Below are 23,057 nucleotides of genomic sequence, written 5' to 3' on the forward strand. Positions count from 1 at the left end.
CAAATCTGTAGCCATCAACATTTGTCAAAACTCAAAATGGGCTGGGCATGGTAGCTCACGCTTGTAATCCCAGCACTTTGGGAGGCCTGGGCAGGCAGCTCACTTGAGGTCAGGAGTTCAAGACCACCCTGACAACATGGTGAAACCCTGTCTCTACTAAAAATACACACATTAAAAAAACACCCAAAAAAACCATCCGGGTGTGGTGGCAAGCACTTGTAGTCCCAGCCACTCAGGCTGAGGCAGGAGAATCGCTTGAACCCAGGAGACAGAGGTTGCAGTGAGCCGAGATGGTGCCACCGCACTCCAGCCTGGGTGACAGAGTGAGATTGTCTCAAAAAAAAAAAAAAAAAAAAATCTCAAAATGATTCCATGTAAAGGTACAAGCTTCTGACACGTCCTTTGTGTATTTTGGTATAATTATACTTAACTATTTACATACTGAAATGCATATAATCAATTCTGCTATAATGCTTTTCTGATCATGTGAATTTAATAGGATTAGTGTATTACTGAACAATTTGAGCATGATGCAAATTTCCCATTTGCTTATAGTGATTCTTGTCCCAACACTAAGTGAACGCAGAAAATTGTACCCAACTGAACTGAGCCATGTAGGAATTCACAAAATACACATACACACACTTCAGGTGGTCAATGAACCACATACATTCACATATGTTACTAATTTTCCACTCCATCTTATAACTTTTTTCCTTCTACTACTTCACAGTAATTCACAAACTGCAACTCCATCCAATGCTCACTGCCTCAAGCAAACTTTTTCAAGGCAAAATGCCATAATTATAGTATTTAACTTTTACAAAACAGTACTCTTGTTTTTAAGATCCTATCTTTTTAAAAAATGTATCATGACTTCTCTTGGGAGTTTTTGCTTTTTCATGGGTCTCATAATTTTTAGTTAAAAGCTGGACATGTTGGGTAGGAGAGTAGAGATTGAGGTAATTTTTATGACTAGAAATGAGCACGCCTGCTCTTTGTGAGGCCTTTGGTGAAGGGTGTTAATCCAGTTAGGAGTTGGACTTAGTTTATGATCTGTTATTGCCATAGTTATCCTCAGTGTATTACAGACTTCACGCATCTGCAGAACAGTTTGTGTCTCTGGTGGGCAATGGTTACTAGAGCAATGCCTGTTTGATTCTTTGTGTTGTGCGCCTTTGCATAATCTTGTTTCTTTCCTAGTAGTATTTTGTGGTTACTAGTTATTGAAAGCTTCTTAGCTTGGTGGCAGGGGGTGGGGTTGGGGGATACAGTCTGATGTGATGTTCTGATTAAGGTTCAGGCTAAGTCAAACACTGTGTTCCTGAATCTCAGGAGGGTAGCATTCTTGGTTCTGCTGACCACCCCCGGCCCCAGTTTTGGGCTCAGGGCCCCTCTTCCAGGCGTAAGATTCTCTCCCACTTGTCTACACCCTGAATGTTCACCAATGGGGCCAACAGAGATGCCCTTCTCCTCAGATTAAAGCTTTTTTTCACAGAAGAGGCAGAGAGGGGAAGAATCACAGCAGTTTCTTGACCCTCTTAAAAAGTTCTGTTGCTGTTCCCCTCCCTCTCAAACTGCACAACAGACACACCCAGGGTTCTTTCCAATCTTTTCTAGTAGACCCAGGGAGGTTTGTGGATAAGTTTGCAAGATTATGCATTCAAGCCTTCATCATGCTTTTTGTCCAGTTGTGTCTGAAGGCAAATAGAAATTGACATCTACTCTCTGTAAGCATTGTCTCTCAAATTTTCAGCCAGTGGTTTTGCTCTGTGGACTCAGCTCTTTATTTTATTTTATTTTTTTTTTTGAGACGGAGTCTCGCTCTGTCGCCCAGGCTGGAGTGCAGTGGCTGGATCTCAGCTCACTGCAAGCTCCGCCTCCCGGGTTTATGCCATTCTCTCGCCTCAGCCTCCCGAGTAGCTGGGACTACAGGCGCCCGCCACATCGCCCGGCTAATTTTTTGTATTTTTTTAGTAGAGACGGGGTTTCACCGTGTTAGCCAGGATGGTCTCGATCTCCTGACCTCGTGATCCACCCGTCTCGGCCTCCCAAAGTGCTGGGATTACAGGCTTGAGCCACCGCGCCCGGCCAGCTCTTTAACAGATTTCAATAAAGTCATGAATTTGTAGTGTAGGTCTTTTTTTGTTGCAGAAGTGAGAGCAAAGCTTTTTTTTTTTTTGTCTCAGGGCCAAAGCCAGAGGTGGTTACACTACTTATAAACTAAAGGTAGCAAAGAAGGTGTTACTAATTATTTTGTATAAAAAGGGAGATTTTATTGGGTCTAATAAAGTTGAGAAACACTGACTCAAGGAACTCTTTCAAATATTAGTAACTCCCCTTTACTACCAAACATTACAGTGAACATTTAGGCCAAAACCTATTTGTAGCAACCAAATTTGTGCTGCAGTTTATCTGCACAGTCTTGTTTCAATTTACTAATTCAAAGTACCTCAATCAGAAGCAGGGGAAAGGTATGTGTAGCAGAAACCTCATTCACCTGTGTAAATAGAACTGGTCGAGGAATGAGGCCAAATTAGTTAAAACACATCTTTTCAATTTCAACCCTAATTTAGTAACTATTGAGAACCAGACTCCACTATCAACCTTTTAACAACTTTAATAAAGCCAGTATTGTTACAGTCCACCTGGGCAAGGCAACATCTTCTATTTATTTGTGGATAAAGTTAAATTACTCCAAATAATTCATTCATTTATTGATACTATTTTATCTTTTAGCTTAAGTATTTTGTTTACAACTAAGCTTGTTAACAATATATGACATTAATATATTTTAGGCTATTTATTACTACCACTTTAGAAAAAGAGGAATATTCATTGCCCTTAGTGGAATACAAACGCTGAATTTTCCATGAACTGAACTCTAAGGTTCTTTACATTCTTATTTCTTAATAATCCTCTGACTCCTCTTTTCCTCCTTTAATATGTTCTACTTCCTGTTTTCAAACAAGGAGTATAATGTAATAATTTCTACATAAGGACGTGTGTTGCCTGAATGCATTGTGATATTAATAGCACAAGCCAAGTTTGAGATATAGTAGCTTAAAAAGCGTTTCACATCACACAAAATGTGAACAAGGTTTTACGTTATATGATAAATAAGTCAATACAGCATTTTCCAAAAAACAAAGAATTGTGTTCAGGATACCGAATTTCTGACAAGTGGTTTCTATAAATTTTTTTAAGGCAAATTCTGTTTCATACTCCCATAAACTCAGAGTACCGGTAATATATTACAAAACCTGACCACTGTGAGTAGTTTTCCCCGCAGGCAGTACTTTCAAACCTAGAAATATATCAAGTCCATAAACTAAGAAAATATAGTAAGAAAGAATTACTGGGGGCAGGTCCTGAACTTCTACTTTTTCCCTGAGACACTATATTACAAAAAGCTCAACATAACTGTACACTATAAAGCCCTTCATAGAGGACGCAACAGCATCCCTTTTGAGGGAAACCAGAATAAAGTAAAAGGGAAAAGCAGAGAGAAAACGAGAAATAATTACTTTGGTGGACCACCGCCACATTAGGGTGAAATCTTTACTTTTTTCCCCCTCTAGGAACGGACACAGGAAACAATCTCAAGACAAAAGTGGTTAACGGAACACTCTACAAACGGAGAAAATTTAAGGGAAGGCACTCTTAAGCATAGTTAAGTATCAAATAAGCGATGAACAGCCACTTCACTGAGCCTCTAAGTCCTACTTCACCCACTCCAAAGGCCACATTCAAAGGTAAAATCACAGCAGCGGAGGAAAGGCCAAGTGAATAAGCTGCCTTGCAGGAAGGAAAAGGCTTGGGGGAGAAAATGATTTTGGAAAAAGTACTGGAGGAGAGACGACGCGGATGCTCATTTCCTAACAAAACGAAACAAAGCAAAGAAAGTCAGTCTGCAGGAATTGTGCGGAAGGAGGGTCGCTGACCCAAGGAAACAAGAGTTGCCAGCATCCAGCAGGAAGGGTGCTCAGCCTAGGAGACTGGAAGGGAATCCCGAGGGCGGGGCCCACAAGGGAATGAAGAGCGTGTGGGGTAAAGATCTGTTAAGGCGAGTGGAGGAGCGTACTAGGTAAAAAACAAGAAAACCAGGCAAAAAGAGGGGTGGGGCTGGACAGGGCAGCGCCCTAAGCTAATGTCACTCAAAGCCGGGGGATGGGGGGGGTCCAACGGAAGGAACCAGACCAGCAGCCTGGGGGAAGGGTAAGCTGTTAGCAGCTGCAGGCTGCGGCAGCCAAGACCACCCGGTTTTCCCTGCCCTGAGCCTCACAAAGTCCCCACGGCGTGGGGAGGGAGTAAGGCAGAGCCCCCGAGTCCAGTGTCCGGAGTTGGCTTTACCTTCGCGGGAGGCTGGAGAGGCTCCAGCTCTAGCTCCTCCCGCCGCCGGCTCAGCTTCCAGAGTGGGATGAGGCGCCCTCCGGCCTCCTCACCCTCACCACTTCCCCTTTCCCCCGCCGGGGCCCTGTAGCTCCGCTGCCGCGGGTTCCTGGTGCCGCCGCGGCGCTGCCTCCCCGCCCCCTCCGCCTCCTCCCTCTGCCTCTCAGAGTTTCACTCTGGAGGCCGCCATCTTCGCTCAGGCTTTGAGCGACCGCGCTCTAATACGCCTGCGTCGCCGCCGCCCAGGCTGTCACGAGACCCAGTCAGCTGATTTCAACCCTTCCGCCTTCGGCCCCGCCCTCCCCGTCCCGATCGTTCTTTCCCTAAAATTTTGCGTTCCGCTGGCCAGCCCCTTAGCAGTTACACATGCGCAGAGTAACGACGCCGACCGTGGGATCTGGATTCCACGCAGCGCGTGAGGGGGCCGGCGCCTCGGTGGATGCTGAAAAGGACACGCCCCTGGGTGCGCGCGCGTGCCCATAACCACGCCCCCCGGCGTGCGCCTTGGGGCCGCGACCGGCAGTTTGTGTCCTGCGGAGAGTACGGTCGCTAAACCAGTACTTAAGCTTTAAGCCCGAGGAAATCGTGTTTTAAATCACCTCTTTTTAGCTCTTGCCGTCAAGTGTCATGGAGCATCCGCGAGGCAGTCTGAAGCCTCAGTCTGTCTTCTGGTTTGGCTGGATTGGGAGCCAGCAGGTTCATTTACTGTTGAGACGCCCGGACCTACAGCAGAGCAGGGTTTAAAGTTCTGAATGCTCTGAAAGGTCTTGGAGACCAAATTCTCAAAGACGCCTAAGGCACTTGCAGGTGGGAATGCTGGAAAGATAGTTCTGGTAGCCCCATTTATTGTGTCCGGATCAAGTGTTTAAAAGTTTACTTTAAAGCTACTTAATCTTCAACTCTCTGAAATAGGAATCATCCTCGTTTTGCAGATAAATTGAGACCCAGCCTCAGAGTAGTGGATTTGATGTTTGCACCCAAGTAATTTGAACCCAGAACCTGTGCCCTCTAGATAACCATCTTCCTGAACCTCCCCTGAGGGGGATCAGGGTAGTGAAAAGAGGAGATATTGGGACTAAAGGATTCACCTAGAAATTATGTGTTATCTATGGGCAATGGTTTAAGAAAGGTCTATGTCCACTCCCAGATCTGAGCCATAAAGACCACAGTTCAAAAATTAGTGATTAAAAAAAAATAGTTATTCTGCTGCAGACTTTAAAGTAGAGGCAGTGTAGGGTGACCTGCATGGATACATCATTGTATAAGTGTCTCTGATAAGGAGTTTAATACTCATTCTTCATGGCAGTCCTGAAATTGTGATTTCTTGGCTTCCACTTCAGCAGTTGGCTCATTTTATAGTTAGCGATTGCAGGATGAAAAAATGTGGAAAAATGGTTTTTACAGAATTTACCTCTTGACTCTATTAACCCTTTGCGCTACCTTAGGGTGGAAAAAGACTATTTGTATTTTTCCTTAGACTTTTCTGTAATGCAGCAGTAAGATAAGGTGCATGTAAGGGAAGGTACCAGGAATAGCTGGGTGTGGGAAGACAGAACCCGAAATAGAGTAGGAAGGGAGGAGAAGGAAAAAGAAACAGGAGGGCTGTGTTAAGGGGCCTTATTGGCTTATCCCATGGAAACAGACACGCATTTATGTGGTTACAAAGCCTTGCAATAATCCCAGAAGTAAATGTGGGGTATATTATTTTGATTTTATAGAAGCAGCAGACCCAGAGGGTCCGGGAGACTTGATAAAGGTGACCTAACTCCTAAAGGTTGAGCCAAGATTAGGATACAGGGCCTGCCTGTAACATCAAGGCCAGTGAACTATTAAACCTTCACACTGCCTTTCCAATATTTGAGACCAATAAAATCAGTTCTCACTGTTGAGAGGAGCCTTAGGCATCATGAACTGTCCCCATCCTCTGTAGTGGAAAATTGTCTGCCTCACAAGACATCTTTTTCCATTGCATTTTTATAAGCCACTTTGCTTGTATTCAGCCAACTTGTGCTCTCTTCTATGAGTAGTTATTTGTCTTTGTTTCTTGCTCTTTTCCTCTTGTATGTGACATTCATTTAGGGATTTACCAGTACAACTCATCACCTTTTCCCACTCTGTCTCCCATGCATATCCTTCCAACTACCCCTGCTACAGATACCCATTTTAAGAAACCATATTCAAAGTACTTTCAGCCATTGTTCACAAGATGTCGTTTCAAGCCTTTTCACAACCACTGGTTGCTTTTAATTGGATCCGTACAATTGGATCCTTCTTAAAATGCCACAACAAAATACAAGAGTCAGAGAGAGTAGGACTTGTCTTTTCCTTCCCTATTAGGTTACATCAGCTTGATCCTTTCCCCACCCAACTCTTTTTCAAAAGAGTGACAAATGCACACTTCTTTTTCTGGATTTATCTTTTTATTCAAAATTGAAGTTTGCACTAGCCTTTCTGACACTTTCATAGTGCAGATGTATCAAATTTACAATCATGTGATATACACTTACAATATTTCACAGCTTCTTAAAAAAATACCTTTCACAGCCTTTTAGACACCAATAGCCTTTATCAGTCTCCAAAGTTAGCATACAAGGCTGGCGTGATCTAAGACTTTAGAGCGCCCACAAGAAAGTCAAACACTTGCTTATCTAATTCCTATTGCTGCTAAATTGACCTTCCGAATTATATCAATGCCTAGATCCAAAATAAATCCTTAAGAACTCATACCACTCAACAACGCTTGAACTATGTTTTCAGTACAGTAGCCACTAGCCCCATGTGGCTACTGAACACAGAATAAAAATTAAAAGTATTATGAAAAAATGTAAAATGTTGCATTAGCAAGTTTTATATTGATTACATGTGTTAAAGAAAAAATATTTAGGCCGGGCACAGTGGCTCACGCCTGTAATCCCAGCACTTTGGGAGGCCGAGACAGGCGGATCACCTGAGGTCAAGAGTTCAGCCTGGCCAACATGGTGAAACCCCGTCTCTACTAAATATACAAAAATTAGGCGGGCCTGGTGGTGCACACCTGTAGTCCCAGCTACTCGGGATGCTGAGGCAGGAGAATCACTTGAACCTGGGAGGCGGAGGTTGCAGTGAGTGGAGATCATGCCACTGCACTCCAGCCTGGGCAACAAGAGTGAAACTCCAGCTCAAAAAAAAAAAAAAAAAGTATTATTTAATGATACTTGTTAAAGCGTGGTAATAGGCTGAGCATGATGGCTCGCACCTGTAATCCCAAGGCTTTGGGAGGCCAAGTCAGCAGGATCACTTGAGGCCAAGAGTTTGAGACCAGCCTATGCAATGTAGTGGTACCTCATTGCTACAAAAAAAAATAAATAAATAAAATAAAAGAATTATCTGGGCATGGGGGCATGCCCCTGTAGTGCTAGTTACTCAGGAGGCTGAGGTGGGAGGATCTCTTGAGCCCAGGAGTTTGAGGTTACAGTGAGCTATAATTGTGCCACTGTACTCCTGCCTGGGCAACAGAGCAAGATCCTGTACCCCCTGCTCCCCACAAAAAAGATTTTATTCAGTTTATGACCATCACAATAGGTAGAGGAGCCACTGCAACAGGGGCTTGCAGTAAGGGAGACTGGGCTCAAGTCAGAAAACAACATGGGCAAGTATGCGTTTATCTCCAAGGAACAGTGTGTGGAGGTCAGTGGATGGAAAATTACTTAGAGAAAACATCGGGGGTGAGTGGGGATCCTGGCTAAACCTATGTAACAGAATTCTTGCTAAAGACAGGCCAGAGTGATGAAAGATGGGGGAAGATGAAAGATGACGAGTCTGATCACATATCAAGGGAATTTGTCAAGGGAATTTTGGCTAAACTGACTTAGCTGGGTTCTTTTGTAGACTAGACTTCTCAAGAAAGCACATGGAGGGGCTTAAGGAAAGGTTCAGAAGCCTGATTAAAATTTGCCTGAGCAAAGACTCTTCGTCACATGTGGAATTGATAATATTATGGCTGTATATTCAGTTAAATAAAATGTTATTAAAATTAATTTCACTTGTTTCTTTTAAGAAATGTAGCTACTAGTAAATGTAAACTTAAATATATGGCTCTCATTATATTTCTCTTGGACAGTACTCCTATTAGAAAATCTTGTGCAAGCAAACAGTAAGTGTCAGAAAACACCTAAGTTGAGTTGGTGAGCTTGAAGCCTCCACAGAATCTTCCACTGGACTTCATTTTAATTTGTTATGTGATTGGTTGGTTGGTTGTCCTTAGTGGTTTTTCTCAAGATTTATCTGGCCACACGTATTTGGTTTTCTGTGTTTCTCTATACTTTACTGTAATTGTATAGACTTGAAATTATTTACAACATATGACAAATTATGACATGAGAATTTCTTGACATATATACATATGTATCTGTATATATATATGTTCCACAATTTTTTTTTTTTTTTGTAAATGATAGCCTGGCTTCCCCAGCTCACTTAATCTTACCTCAGGCACTCTAGTTTTATTATGAATGGGAATGAAAATATCTTTTTAAATAGTATAATTGTGTTCATATATAAAGGATTTTGAATTTATAATATTTTATTAACAAACACATGCTTTCATTTAATTACAGGAAATTATCTAGATTTGATTATATTTTCAAAGATGGATAAGGAGGGAAAAGAAAATACTTACTCTGTGGTCTAACAATTTTAAACTATTATTGAAATTTTAACTGGTTAAGACAAAGGCCTGTGTTCTTTTTCCTTATTAAATTTAACCACAGCTGCTCTTTTACGATGTATACACTGCGGAGGGTTTTCTAATTCAGGTGTTCTTACTAATTAATTCAAATACTTCTTGTATTATCAGATTTGAGAAAACTCAAGAGCCTTATGTGGGTTTTTCCATAAAGCGTTTTGAAGTGAACAAGATTTCCAGTCTGCTATGAAATTATTATATTCAGACATTTTTAGTCATCAGCACTTGAAGGAAATATAATGTAGTTTTAAAAACTCACAGGCAAGTTCGTTATCCTCTTTGTCTTAGTTCTCTCTTCTGTAAACTTCGGATATTGATACCTACCTTGAGAGACATGTTCAGGAGTTAAATAACTTATGTAGAGCACTTCATTACTAACCACATACTATAGTTAATATCAGGGTCTCCAGCTTGTTTATGTAATCCTTGTCCTTGAGTTTTTAAATGAAACAGGTTTGCTGTAGTTCTTATCAGAGGACTAACCAGATGCAGATAATACAGATAATAACCTATGTAAAGCAGTTCATTACTGAGCACACACTATAGATAATATCAGGGTCTTCAGCTTGTTTATGTAATCCTTGTCCTTGAGTTTTTAAATGAAACAAGTTTGCTGTAGTTCTTATCATCAGAGGACTAACCAGATGTTAATAATACAGAATGTCAGATAAGCAGATCAGCCTGGCCAACATGGTGAAACCTCATCTTTACTAAATATACAAAAATTAGGCGGGCCTGGTGGTGCGTGCCTGTAGTCCCCAGCTACTTGAAATGCTGAGGCAGGAGAATAACTTGAACCTGGGAGGCGGAGGTCGCAGTGAGCCGAGATTGTGCCACTGCACTCCAGCCTGGGCAACAAGAGTGAAACTCCATCTCAAAAAAAAAAAAAAAAAAGTGTTGATTACACTTTTTTTTTTCTTTTAAGTAAGATAGATAAGCAGACATTCTGTATTATTAGCAGAACAGGGAAGGTTCACGTGTTCGTTCTTGACAGCCATATTTGAATACTCCTATCATGAAAAATCATTAAATAGTTCATTTTGTTTATTATAGAGAACACAAGAGTTGACTTGCTCAATTCATATGTGAATGTTAACAATGCAAAAAAGACTTAGATGCATGGAATTTCGACAGTCACAATATATTTGAAAAATGGTGATCCAAAACTTGACCATGAAGAAGTTCTTAGAATGACAATGACTCATTCACGCCTAAATCAAGGTGAGTTAATTAGGTGCAACAAAAACTTTTTCTTCCCACTAATTTTGTTAAAGCTCATTGCAACCACATAGAAAGAAAGGATATCTATTCATTAATCTTGGATAATAACTTACTCAAATTATGCTCATCTGAGACAAAAAATTCCATTACCCAAATTATTGCTGACTTTGAGCATATAAAGATTATATGACTGTTATTTCCGTGTAAAAGTTAATTTTGTCAATGAAAAGATTATTTTTTTCTTCTTGTTAGCAACAGTAAATGAGGCGGCAGCCACCTACTTAGCATAAAGGAAAATAAAACATAAAAGAAATAGTATTTCAAGTTCAACTAATTAGCTTGTAAAGTTATTGGTTCTCAAATCTATATGTGAATTCTGAGAAAAAAAGAGTAAATCAGTGCAAACCAAAATAAAAGGCACATACTAACAAAGCCAATTTGAAAAAAATCTCACTAATATAAAAGAAACGCACATATTCTAGTCACTGTATATGTTAAAGTTACTTTGGGTCTATTCCTAATCTGACTGTCAGACAAACTTTGAGAGCTGAAGGATTATAACTCATACTACTATAGAGACACATGCACACATATGTTTATTGCAGCACTATTTATAATAGCAAAGACCTGGAACCAACCCAAATGCCCATCAATGATAGACTGGATAAAGAAAATGTGGCACATATATACCATGGAATACTATGCAGCCATAAAAAGGAATGAGTTCATGTCCTTTGCAGGGACGTGGATGAAGCTGGAAACCATCATCCTCAGAAAACTAACACAGGAACAGAAAACAAAATACCATGTGTTCTCACTCATAAGTGCGAGTTGAAAAATGAGAACACATAGACACAGGGAGGGGAACATCACCCACCGGGGCCTATTAGGGGGTTGGGGAAAAGGGCAGGGAGAGCATTAGGACAAATACCGAATGCATGTGGAGCTTAAAACCTAGATGACAGGTTGATAGGTGCAGCAAACCACCATGGCACATGTATAACTATGCAAGAAAGCTACACATTCAGCACATGTATCCCAGAACTTAAACTAAAATTTTGTTTTAAAAAAGGCTTTTTTAAAAAAAGTCTATAACCGTCAGCGCATGTATCCCAGAACTTAAAGTAAAATTTAAAAAAAAGTATGGTTTGCCGAGACGGGCGGATCACGAGGTCAGGAGATCGAGACCATCCTGGCTAATACGGTGAAACCCTGTCTCTACTTAAAAATACAAAAAACTAGCCGGGCGACGAGGCGGGCGCCTATAGTCCCAGCTACTCGGGAGGCTGAGGCAGGAGAATGGCATAAACCCGGGAGGCGGAGCTTGCAGTGAGCTGAGATCCGGCCACTGCACTCCAGCCTGGGTGGCAGAGCAAGACTCCGTCTCAAAAAAAAAAAAAAAAAGTATGGTTTGAACGTGTTAAGTATTAGAAACCCTGTATATTTCCAGAGTAAATACTATTGCCTACCCAATATCATTTTCCTCTTCTTCCTTACAAGTTGAAGGTGGCAATGTGCCACCTACAAGTACTACATCGTCAACCTTCTCTCAAATGGGCTGACCATATCAGAGATGACAAAAGTCTGGCCGATGAAATATAAGCGGACTCTGTTGGTGTGGGCTACCAGATTCAGCTAGTAGGTTTCCTTTTTTCCCCACCCTTTTATGGTTTTTTTTGTGCCCAGAGCATAGTTGTGATGGCTAGAGCTGCTTGTCTCTGGGCATCTGCCTCATTTCTGAATTCATTACTCAATGATGTTATATTTGCTAAGGGCTGGGGTATTGAGTGTCACTGTGTCATTCATGCAAATAAAAAGAAATTAATAGAGTATTACTATTTCAGCAAAATATAGTAAGAGGCTACCAATAAAAATAGCCACATTAATGAGCTTTACAGAACAAAGTGTGATTTTGTTTGATATTCCTTTGAATCTCCTCACCAGAGTACAGCACATACTGGAATCTCTAAATGCTACCTAAATAATAAATGTTTAAAGTAGAACAAAAAGAAAATAGTGTTCTATACTAGAAAGAAACAGAGGTTTAGTTACAGCAAGTAAGGTATTACTTTTTTTCTTGTTTATAACTGTCTTCTGACAATGTATTTACTTACTAGGGAACACATTTTTTTCTCTCTTTGCTCTACCTTACAAATGGTCAAATCCCAGTTCTACTTTATTAGCCACTTAACTTTTGAGCCTCAATTTATCAATGAGATGAAGGTAATAATACATGTCAACAACAGTTGTTTTGATATTATATAAGAATGAAGAGGCCGGGCGCGGTGGCTCAAGCCTGTAATCCCAGCACTTTGGGAGGCCGAGACGGGCGGATCACGAGGTCAGGAGATCGAGACCATCTGGCTAACATGGTGAAACCCCGTCTCTACTAAAAATACAAAAAAACTAGCCGGGCGACATGGCGGGCGCCTGTAGTCCCAGCTGCTTGGGAGGCTGAGGCAGGAGAATGGCGTAAACCCAGGAGGCGGAGCTTGCAGTGAGCTGAGACCCGGCCACTGCACTCCAGCCTGGGCGGCAGAGCAAGACTCCGTCTCAAAAAAAAAAAAAAAGAATGAAGAGATGCTATGCTATCTAATATTGATGAACCAATATTATTTAATATTATAAATATATATAATAGAAAAATAAAACTCATAAACTCTAAAAAATGGGATAAGGAGAGAGAGACAGTCTAAATGTACCAATTATTTACCTAATAATAGGGAGTGAATTAATACTTCCCTAGATTGTAAAAACCAAGAATGAAGGGCAGAAGGAAAATAACGTTTATGGATCGTTTAGTAAGCACCACTGATTCTCCATAAGTGTTAACTTTCTCCCTTCCCTATATACCCTTTGTTTTCTTCCTCTGTAATTCTAGAAGCAGATAATGCAATATTTGGAGCAGCACTGTATTAAGTAAGCATTTAGGGCACCAGCAAAGCAAGGACCATCAAGATGAAATAAACTTGAAAAGGATTTGCTAATTAATGTTTTTATTAAAAGCATCAAAGTAATCATGGTGGAGAAATTAGAACTTTGTGTTTCCTTCACTAATTTTATGAGTATAGAATTGAGGACCTCTAGCCAGCTCTGAATTGGAGAGATTAAAAAAAATTCTGTGAAAATATGGAACGGGAGGCTTTATATAACTATGATGAAAACAGGAATTGAAGATAGGCCTGAGAGATCAAAGGAGAGTTATAAGAGAGGGCTTTCTTTACTGGACATTGAAAGTTTACCACGCACCCTGCTCTGTTAGAACAGTCTGTTGTTACCTGTTGCTAACCCCATCTGTACAGTTGAAGATGCTCCCCAAAGTTCAGAGAGCTAATGGGATTTGTCCAAAGCCTCATAGTCAAGTTAAGTGCCAGAGTTAGAATTTGAATCCAAATCTGCTTGGTTCCATGGCCCAGCATTATCTAAGAGCAATCACTGACTGCTGTTTTTATTTATAAGTCAAATGATACTCTGTGAGTAAATGGAATAAACTGACTGAGATCTTCTTTTGGTCCTTCCTCTGGGAATTTTAAGATTTTATGTCGTGACTAGAACATAAACTGTGTCGTGGTTATTATTACTATCAGTGGGTGGAGGAAAAGATATGTACATATGGAGGTCACAGATAGTCTTAGGGGGAATTACAAAGGTGATAAATAGTGAGAATTTCCACTGGAGAAAAAATGTATATGTTAATAGTTATTTAGAAATGTTGTAGTTATATTTTTCCTGAGATTCATTATCATTTCCACTCTCAGGATTTTCCAACATGTAGTCTTATTTATAGGCTTAGTTATATCAGCTTCCCCTTTATGATCTGAAAGCAGAGTCTTTCAAAAATTATATGAGTAGATTGGATTAAGGAACTATTTAAAAATATACCAGATCATTAAATGTAATTACTTTCTTATCCTTTTTTTTCTGCATAATCAGAGAAGGTGTATACTTTCTTTAATATAGATTTCTTTAATCTATATGTCAGTGTGTAAATATTGATTACTGGAAAACCATGTGTTAGTTCATTTGGGCTGTTGTAACAAAATACCATAAACTTGCAACTTACAAGCAACAGAATTTGCTGGGCGATTGGGTGAGGTGGCTTACGCCTATAGTCCAACACTTTGGGAGGCGAGGCAGGTAGATCACTTGAGTCAAGGAGTTTGAGACCAGCCTGGGTAACATAGTGAGACCCTGTCTCTACCAAAAAAAAATCTGGGCATGGAAAAAAAAACAACCTGTGCTTCCAGCTACTCAGGAAGCTGAGATAGGATCACTTGAGTCTGGGATATTGACACTGCAGTGGGATGTGACTGTGCCACTGCACTCCAGTCTGAGTGACAGAGTGAGACCCTGTCTCAATAATAATAATAATAATAATAATAATAATAAAGTCCAGAATGTATTTCTTCCAGTTCTGGAGGCTGGGAAGTCCAAGGTGCTAGCAGATTTGGTGTTTGGTGTGAACTCTCTTTCTGGTTGGTAGGTGGTGTGTGGCAGCATCCTCATATCATGGAGTGGGTAAGGGATCTCTCTCAGGCCTCTTTTACAAAGGCATTAATCTTCCCAAAGGCCCTACCTCCCAATACCATCACCTTGCAGGGTAGGATTTCAACCTACAAATTTTTGGGGGTTGCAAACACTCAGACTATAGCAATATGTAACTATTAGAAAACTATGTTTGCCATAAGATATTTCTGTGTTTATATATGTTAAACATATAATTTAAGATTGTTTTCAAATATGAAAATGAAATAGCATTTATTTTCTAATTTAAATATCTGTCAGCAACCAAATTGATTCTAAAACATAAACAAACCCAGGTTTAGCAAAAATGTCCTTGACACACAGTGAGAAACTCAAATAGACAATGGTTTCACGGTGCCTTAGCTCTAAAACAAGTGAAAGTGGAAAATTCTTTTTATTGAACACTTTCCAAGAAAATACACTATTTCTTATTAAGGTTTTCTATACTATGTCATATAACCAAGGAAAAGATATCCTAGTTAATCCAAAGTTCTGGTTAACTTGGGGCCAATTTTTAAAGAAATGTCATATGTCATATATCATCCTATCTCATATATATCATTTATTGAACAGCTACTTTGTGCTGGGCACTCTACTAAGGACTTTAATGCGTCACCTCATTTTATTTTCATAACACACAGGAAGACACTGTTATTATCCCCATCTTACGGAGACTTTAAAGAGGTTGAGTTTTCCACACCTCATATCACTAGAAAGCAGTAGTGCTTTTCAAACCAGGTCTTTTGGATTTCAAAGTCCATGCTGCAAATCACTACATTTAGTACATACACTCTAGTGGCCATGACTTCCTCTTTCCTTAGTCATTCAGGAGTCACTTCTGGTTATCATTCTACTAAACACTTATATTAGAGATTTTCAAATGAAGGAAAGACAGTGCAGCTCTTTCACACTTTGTTCATAGAGCATTTTCTCAGAATAGCATGGCTTACAACTTGTGTTTCATTCTTATAATTTTATAATACTATATTTTTATTAAAATCTGTCCTACAGATAAACTGTCTCCTCGAAAACATCATGTCTATCAGTACAAAATTTTAAATAACAGAAAATATGACTTGCCCACATCTGCAGTCTTCCTCAGTTCTAGCCCATCTGTAGGCTAAATTAGGAGTAAAAGAAATGGAAAGAAAATAGTCTATTTCTAGTGAAAGCAAATAAATGACAAAGGGGAAGTAAAACTGCAAAATAATCTAAAATCAACTGAAATTAAACTGTGTAGCATTGAAGTTGGTAGATTAAAGAGGGGATTTTCATAGTTTTTTTTTTTTTTTTTTAAGTAAAACGGTTGTATCTTGGTATTTAATTTATTACATAACCAGTTGACATGAACACAACTCTACATGACAGCAGGTAGATTAAGAAATCAGGTCCTGGAAGCCATTGGCTCTTTCCTTTGTTTCCCTTAGCTTTACCCCTTAACTCACGTGCTTCCTCTTCCATTTTTTAAAAGATGTTTTAGGAAAAGGAAAAACCTAGCTCAACAATGGGAACACTCTCTCAATGTTTTAAGAAGGGAGCAGGTGGATTTATTACTACCTGGGCTGTTAGCAGTGATGATGACCTATACAAAATATGGGCAGGGATTTCTAGTTTTATCTCCAAAAATGTTTAATATACCTGTTTTTATTTTCCCCTTCAGCTTTAATTTTTTTTTTTTTTGGCATCACTTTTATCATCCTACCCAACTTTACTCAAGGGAACTTTTGTATAGAAAATGACCAAAGGCATTCAGCCATCAACAGGTAAAGAGGCTTTCTACATAGTCAGGCCATCTCTCAGCCAACATTTATTAAAACAACAACCAATTAATGTCGTTCTTTTTTTTTTTTTTTTTTGAGAGGGAGTCTGGCTCTGTCGCCCAGGCTGGAGGTCAGTGGCCGGATCTCAGCTCACTGCAAGCTCCGCCTCCCGGGTTTATGCCATTCTCCTGCCTCAGCCTCCCAAGTAGCTGGGACTACAGGCGCCAGCCACCTCGCCCGGCTAGCTTTTTGTATTTTTTAGTAGAGACGGGGTTTCACCGTGTTAGCCAGGATGGTCTCGAACTCCTGACCTCGTGATCCGCCCGTCTCGGCCTCCCAAAGTGCTGGGATTACAGGCTTAAGCCACCGCGCCCGGCCTTAATGTCGTTCTTAAGACTCTGCTGACTTCAGTGGCATTTCGATTACACAATGTTAGGTTATTAGAGTGGTTCTCATTGAGAAGGGGAACCAAATATTCCTTGTTGCCCTCCTTCAGGATATGCTCTTGAATATTTCTTCCACTGAAGGTTTCCTGGAAATGGCGAATCCAGTACAACAAAGCAGGTGGAATGGGGTAGTGAGTTGGCTGTCCAAAAGAAAGTCTGACTGCCTCTGCTTGGTTCACCAGTGGCCAGCTAGGAATACCACAATCATTATTACAGATCATTCCTGTTAACTCATAGTCCTGAGATCTCACTCAGGTCTCTAGCAACTCAGACTGTGAGTGGTAAATTTCAGTTCTGCCTGTTGAGGGGCCAGAGTGAACCATGTAATACCGGAGACTGAAGCCTCTGAAGAGAAGCTGCTTATCTGATTTGCATAAAAACTTTGACTGCACTGGTAAGATAGGGTCATCACAGTTTTAAGAATCAGTAAATCAAAATTCCCAGATAAATTATGAAGATCATAAAAGGATTTGTTTAGACTAGTTAAATATACTCTGTTGTGTTAGAAGGATGGAGTTTTTACAAAACATCAATTTTTACCATAACACATGAAATAACTACAAAACGTATGTAGTAGGAAGCTAATAAATAATTCTGCTTCCCTGAGGAACTGATTTGACAGCAGTCCAAATAGCCTTCAAAGCGCTAATTTAGTTTCTGTCCCATCCTGCTTTCTGTTATCCCTATTTCCTCCTTGGGACCCAGTATATGAGTCAAATAGAAGCTGTCTAGGGTCATTAAAGCAAGCTGGGCTGTCGATTCAACATTTGGCAGACTGTTCAGTGAAAGCCTTGATTTCATTTTTGTTAGGCCATCAAACAATAGCGGCACACTGGCTCTGCTGATAAAAAGGACAAAGAAAACAAACCAATACAACATTTCTATTTCTAAACAAAAGAAGGAGGTGTTTTCTCCCTACGCCACACTTTTCTGGCATCAGAAAGTCTGAAGTAGCCAGAATGAGAATTGGTTAATTCTCCGATAGTAACAGTTTAAAACCAAAATTCATGAAAATAAATAAGTAAAGTAGATAATTGTCTTTCTCCCAGCCCTTCACTTCCTAGACTGATGACCCTCTTCTCTTCCTACTCTGTCCTACATTGCTATCTGCTCAGTACAATTATTCTTTTTATAAAGCAGCCTATTTAGAAAGGAAAAGATTCACTGCTTTGTAACCTTCCTGCTGCCATGAGCAGTGTTCTGGTTTATAGTTCAAAGCTGATATTGACCAGCATGTCAGAAGAATTTGTACAGTACTTTCTAGTTGTCACTGCACAAAATGGAATTTTGATGATAAAGTTAATCACTATAGATAGCTAAATTAGGTAAAGCAAGAGCCCACTTTGGGTGCTTATGTTAATAAAACAATCCAGGCACTAGACACATCTTAGTATGAACCTGCATATCTCCAAAATTTTTGATCAGACTAATGACGATAATCTGAGCACTGAGCAGAGGAGAAATTTTTCATGGCTGAAAGCATAACTAGTTACAATCAGCATAATTCTCATCTCCTTAACAAGCAGCAAATTAATAATGTCACGTTAAGCAAGCTTGGGCTTTTGTTGATCAGTGTCTTCTGGAAACAGGCCTCTTGGCACAGTCATATCCTGAATGACTCAATTTGTAAAGGGGTCTTAGTCTAACACAGGGAAGCTTCAGGCCAGCTCACCCTTATCTCCAGTGAGTCTTTTCAAACACTATTTCCTGAGGTCCTTTAATGTAACTTGTCCATTTTTTTTTTTTTTTTACAAAAATCATGAATCAAAAACTGATGAGAAACACTATATTGGAATCTACCACAATTAGTATTTTGTGGTGGCATTCCAAAAAATGTTTCTTAATTTCACTGTGCTTTTCTATAGTACCAAAATTTTTGATCTCGAACAAAATAAAACAGTAAGAAATATTTATCAGAATTGTATCATTTTCTAGTTGCTGCGTAGCTTAGGTAAAATTGAACGGGTGAGTAACAAATCAACAGAAAGTCTCAGTGGTCATTTCATAGTTGTATTAGTCCATTTTCACACTGCTATAAAGAACTGCCCAAAACTGGATAATTTCAAAAGGAAAGAGGTTTAATTGGTTCACAGTTTAGCATGACTGGGGAGGCCTCAGGAAACTTACGATCATGGCAGAAGGCAAAGGGGAAGCAAGGCACCTTCTTCACAAGGCAGCAGGAAGGAGAATGAACACGGAAAGAGCTACCAAACGCTTATAAAACCATCAGATCTCATGAGAACTCACTCACTATCACGAGAACAGCATGGAGGAAACCGTCCCCGCAATTCAATTACCTGTACCTGGTCCCTCCCTTGACACGTGGGGATTATGGAGATTATGGCTATTACAATTCAACGTGAGGGTTTGGGTGGGGACACAACCAAACTATATCAATAGTATCATTTTATTTGGGGGTAAGGATCAGGATCTAGGCATGACTTTGTTATTACAAGGAAGAAAATACCTTGTAAGATCAAATAGTAGGGAGAAAGAATACGGAATCATACTTTAGTTTACCGAAATATGCTAGGCTCTCACATCTCAGTGTGCATATGAAGTTTGAGTAATATCCAGTCAGGATCAGGAACCTCTATCTTCAGTCAGAGTGGATTAGACAGAAGACATGTCCACAGTAGCAATTTGATTTCTTCTCAAGTATACTTCAGCACCTTGGACCAAAAGAATCAGCATCACCTGGGAACTTGTTAGATCAGCAAAATCTCATAATATACCCTAGACCAACTGAATCAGAGTATCTGTGGATAGGGCCCAGAAATCTGTTTTAACAAGTTAAATGTGATTCTGATGCACATTCAACTTAGAGACCTACTGGAATACAAACTCAGTAGCAGTTTAGAGTGGGAACTTTGGAACTAGACTACCTGACATTGAATCCCATGTCTGTCATTTACTAGTTCTTTAAGAAAGAATTTGGCCAGGCACAGTGGCTCACGCCTGTAATTCCAGCACTTTGGGAGGCCGAGACGGGTGGATCATGAGGTCAGGAGATTGAGACCATCATGGCGAACACGGTGAAACCCCGTCTCTACTAAAAATACAAAAAAAAAAAAAAAATTAACTGGGTGTATTGGCAGGCGCCTGTAGTCCCAGCTACTCCAAAGGCTGAGGTAGGAGAATGGCATGAACCCGGGAGGCGGAGCTTGCAGTGAGCTGAGATTGCGCCACCACACTCCAGCCCAGGCGACTGAATGAGACTCTGTCTCAAAAAAAAAAAAAAAGAAAGCAGAATTTAAGCAAGGTATTAAAACCCTTTGTGCCTCAGTTTCCTTGTCTAAAAATGGGGTTAGTAATAAAAGCTTTTTAATATGTTTGTTAAGACTAGAGCAGTAAATATTTATGAAGCACTTAGAACAGTCTCTGACACATGGTAAGTGCTTTGAAAGAGTTTCCCATTATTCTCCTAGGACTGTAGCAATATCCAACTTAATGCTTCTGGAATCTCTAAGTTCCAACAGAAAAGCAAACATGTATCTCATATCAAACAAGTATCAGGTCATTCATTTATGCATTCGTTCATCAAATATTTATTCAAAATTTACTAAGTTTAAGGTATAATATTCTTCACATTTTTAGATAGTAACTCATAATCTTTTTTTTTTTTTTTTTTGAGACGGAGTCTCGCTCTGTCTCTCAGGCTGGAGTGCAGTGGCGCGATCTCCGCTCACTGCAAGCTCCGTCGCCTCCCAGGTTCATGCCATTCCCCTGCCTCAGCCTCCCGAGAAGCTGGGACTACAGGCGCCCGCCACCAAGCCCGGCTAATTTTTTTGTATTTTTAGTAGAGACGGGGTTTCACCGTGTTCGCCAGGATGGTCTCGATCTCCTGACCTCGTGATCTGCCCGCCTCGGCCTCCCAAAGTGCTGGGATTACAGGCGTGAGCCACCGTGCCCGGCCGTAATTCATAATCTTAAAAGACATATTTAAGAGTGCATTAGTCAGGACCGCAGATGATGGTAACTGGATTGGACTGGGAGGGGTAGAAATGGTAAAAAAACAAAACAAACAAACAAAACCAAAAAAACAACAAAAACCTACTTTAAAGAAAAGTAGGCCGGGCGCGGTGGCTCAAGCCTGTAATCCCAGCACTTTGGGAGGCCGAGACGGGCGGATCACGAGGTCAGGAGATCAAGACCATCCTGGCTAACATGGTGAAACCCCGTCTCTACTAAAAAATACAAAATAGCCGGGCGAAGCGGCGGGCGCCTGTAGTCCCAGCTACTCGGGAGGCTGAGGCAGGAGAATGGCATAAACCCGGGAGGCGGAGCTTGCAGTGAGCTGAGATCCGGCCACTGCACTCCAGCCTGGGCGACAGAGCGAGACTCTATCTCAAAAAAAAAAAACAAAAAAAAAAAAAAGAAAAAAAGAAAAGTATACCTATTTAACCAAAAACAAAGTAGAAGATACACATAATACTCCCCATCAATGAGGATTCTAACGTTGTCTTAACTTCTCTTGTAATTGTAATACTATTTTCCATGTGACAGTGGTGGACCGATTACTGTATTTGCTGCCTCAATTTTGTTAAACATGCTTATTTAAAAGAAGGATGTATAACTCAATAAAGAATACAATTATTTCGTTTATTCAACTGATTTTGCACTCTCCATTTTATTTCCACTTAATGAATTTGCCTGACAATCTTGATGCACATGTGGAAATTTTGCCTTTATAGATCAAAAACTATCTCAAGTATTGGATTGTAGGTTTTTTGGTTTTTTAATTTTATTTGTTAATTTTTACAATTTCTACCTATCTACTCTGATTCAGGTACTATCATCTGGTCTCCTGACTAACATAATTCACTCTTAAATATGACTTTTAAGATTATGAGTCACATAAAAATGTTCAGCATCATGTCTTGAACCTCATATATTTTCAGTAAATATTTGATGAATGAATACACAAATGAATAGTGTACTACTTGCTTCATATGGAAGACATGTTTGCTTTCCTATTGAGAATGTGTATATTTCCCATCCTCTTATTTATTTATTTTAAATTTTTTTGAAACAGAATATTCTATTTCATCACAAACACAAAAATCTGAAACCCCATTTTTGAGCCATCTCTGTACATAATGAGAATCCGGCCTGCATCTGTCAGTGATAGAGAGTACAGTAAACTAAGATGTCCCTGAAGAGGCCATAGTGTTGACAAAATTCAGCATGCTGGTGGAGTCTACACAAACACAGGAAGCAAAGCTCGGCCCTTCCACGCAGCTGTCTGTCCTTGCAATGACTTCGTTTTCAGTCCGTGCCTCTTCATGCCGCGCATATTCTCCAATGTCAGCTTGGTGAAGTACCACAGTCACCACGGAGTCTACTTTTCTTCAGTCTTGTGTAGATTTTGCTGCCACCCCAAAACCCAAAGGGATGTCTGCCATGGAGTACACCACCACTCCCCAGTACTGAGACGTATTTTCGGTGATTCGACCCAGACCAGATTTCAGTACATGGTTCCCAAAGAGGAAGGACTGCTCCGCACCAGGCTTTATCCACACTTTATAGCTGGCATAAGGTGCAAGGTAATTCAGGGCTGTGACATGAACCAAAACTTGTGGGTCTTAGTGAATTTTCTGAAGCAGGTCCCCAGTGACGCCAGCTTGTCCCCGGAGATATTGGCATCCATCTTCATAATTTCCTCACATAGTACACCTGGTCATTGTGCAGCCAGAAACAGTAGGTGCCGTCGGGTTGGTACACCAGCAGCTGAAGAGTCTCCCTGATGTATTTCCCAATCTTCTTAAACATGACATGGGTCACCTCTTCAGTCAAAGTCTGCATTTTCCTGCTGGGTTGGAACACCAGATCCTCGTACCTCGGTCTTATTTATTTATTTTTAAGAGATGGAATTTCGCCCTGTTGTCCAAGCTGGAGTACAGTAGTCGTAGCCTACTGCAGCCTTGAACTCCTGGGCTCAAGTGATCCTCCTGCCTCAGCCTCTCAAGTAACTGGGACTATAGGCACACA

The 23,057-nt window shown here is 40.4% G+C and overlaps 1 protein-coding gene, 1 long non-coding RNA gene and 1 pseudogene across 2 annotated transcripts in view; 1 reads left to right on the top strand and 2 right to left on the bottom strand.

Moving 5' to 3' along the window:
- DNAJC13 (DnaJ heat shock protein family (Hsp40) member C13) overlaps nucleotides 1-4,612 on the bottom strand; it is a 123,699-nt gene extending 119,087 nt beyond the window's left edge. The window contains exon 1 of the mRNA XM_033212670.1: nucleotides 4,354-4,612. The gene's annotated coding sequence lies outside the window, so the exon portion shown is untranslated. The remainder of the gene's footprint in view (nucleotides 1-4,353) is intronic.
- A 217-nt stretch (nucleotides 4,613-4,829) lies between these two features.
- On the top strand, nucleotides 4,830-12,184 carry LOC117077707. The gene is made up of 3 exons (XR_004434832.1): nucleotides 4,830-5,199; nucleotides 10,169-10,336; nucleotides 11,837-12,184. It is a non-coding gene; the product is annotated as an uncharacterized LOC117077707 (long non-coding RNA).
- Nucleotides 12,185-22,210: 10,026 nt separating this feature from the next.
- On the bottom strand, nucleotides 22,211-22,871 carry LOC117078789 (annotated as a pseudogene).
- Between the last annotated feature and the right edge of the window lie 186 nt (nucleotides 22,872-23,057).

The sequence above is a fragment of the Trachypithecus francoisi genome, unplaced genomic scaffold (genome assembly GCF_009764315.1).
Source record: "Trachypithecus francoisi isolate TF-2019V2 unplaced genomic scaffold, Tfra_2.0 Lachesis_group0, whole genome shotgun sequence".
In the NCBI taxonomy this organism is placed as follows: Eukaryota; Metazoa; Chordata; class Mammalia; order Primates; family Cercopithecidae; genus Trachypithecus; species Trachypithecus francoisi.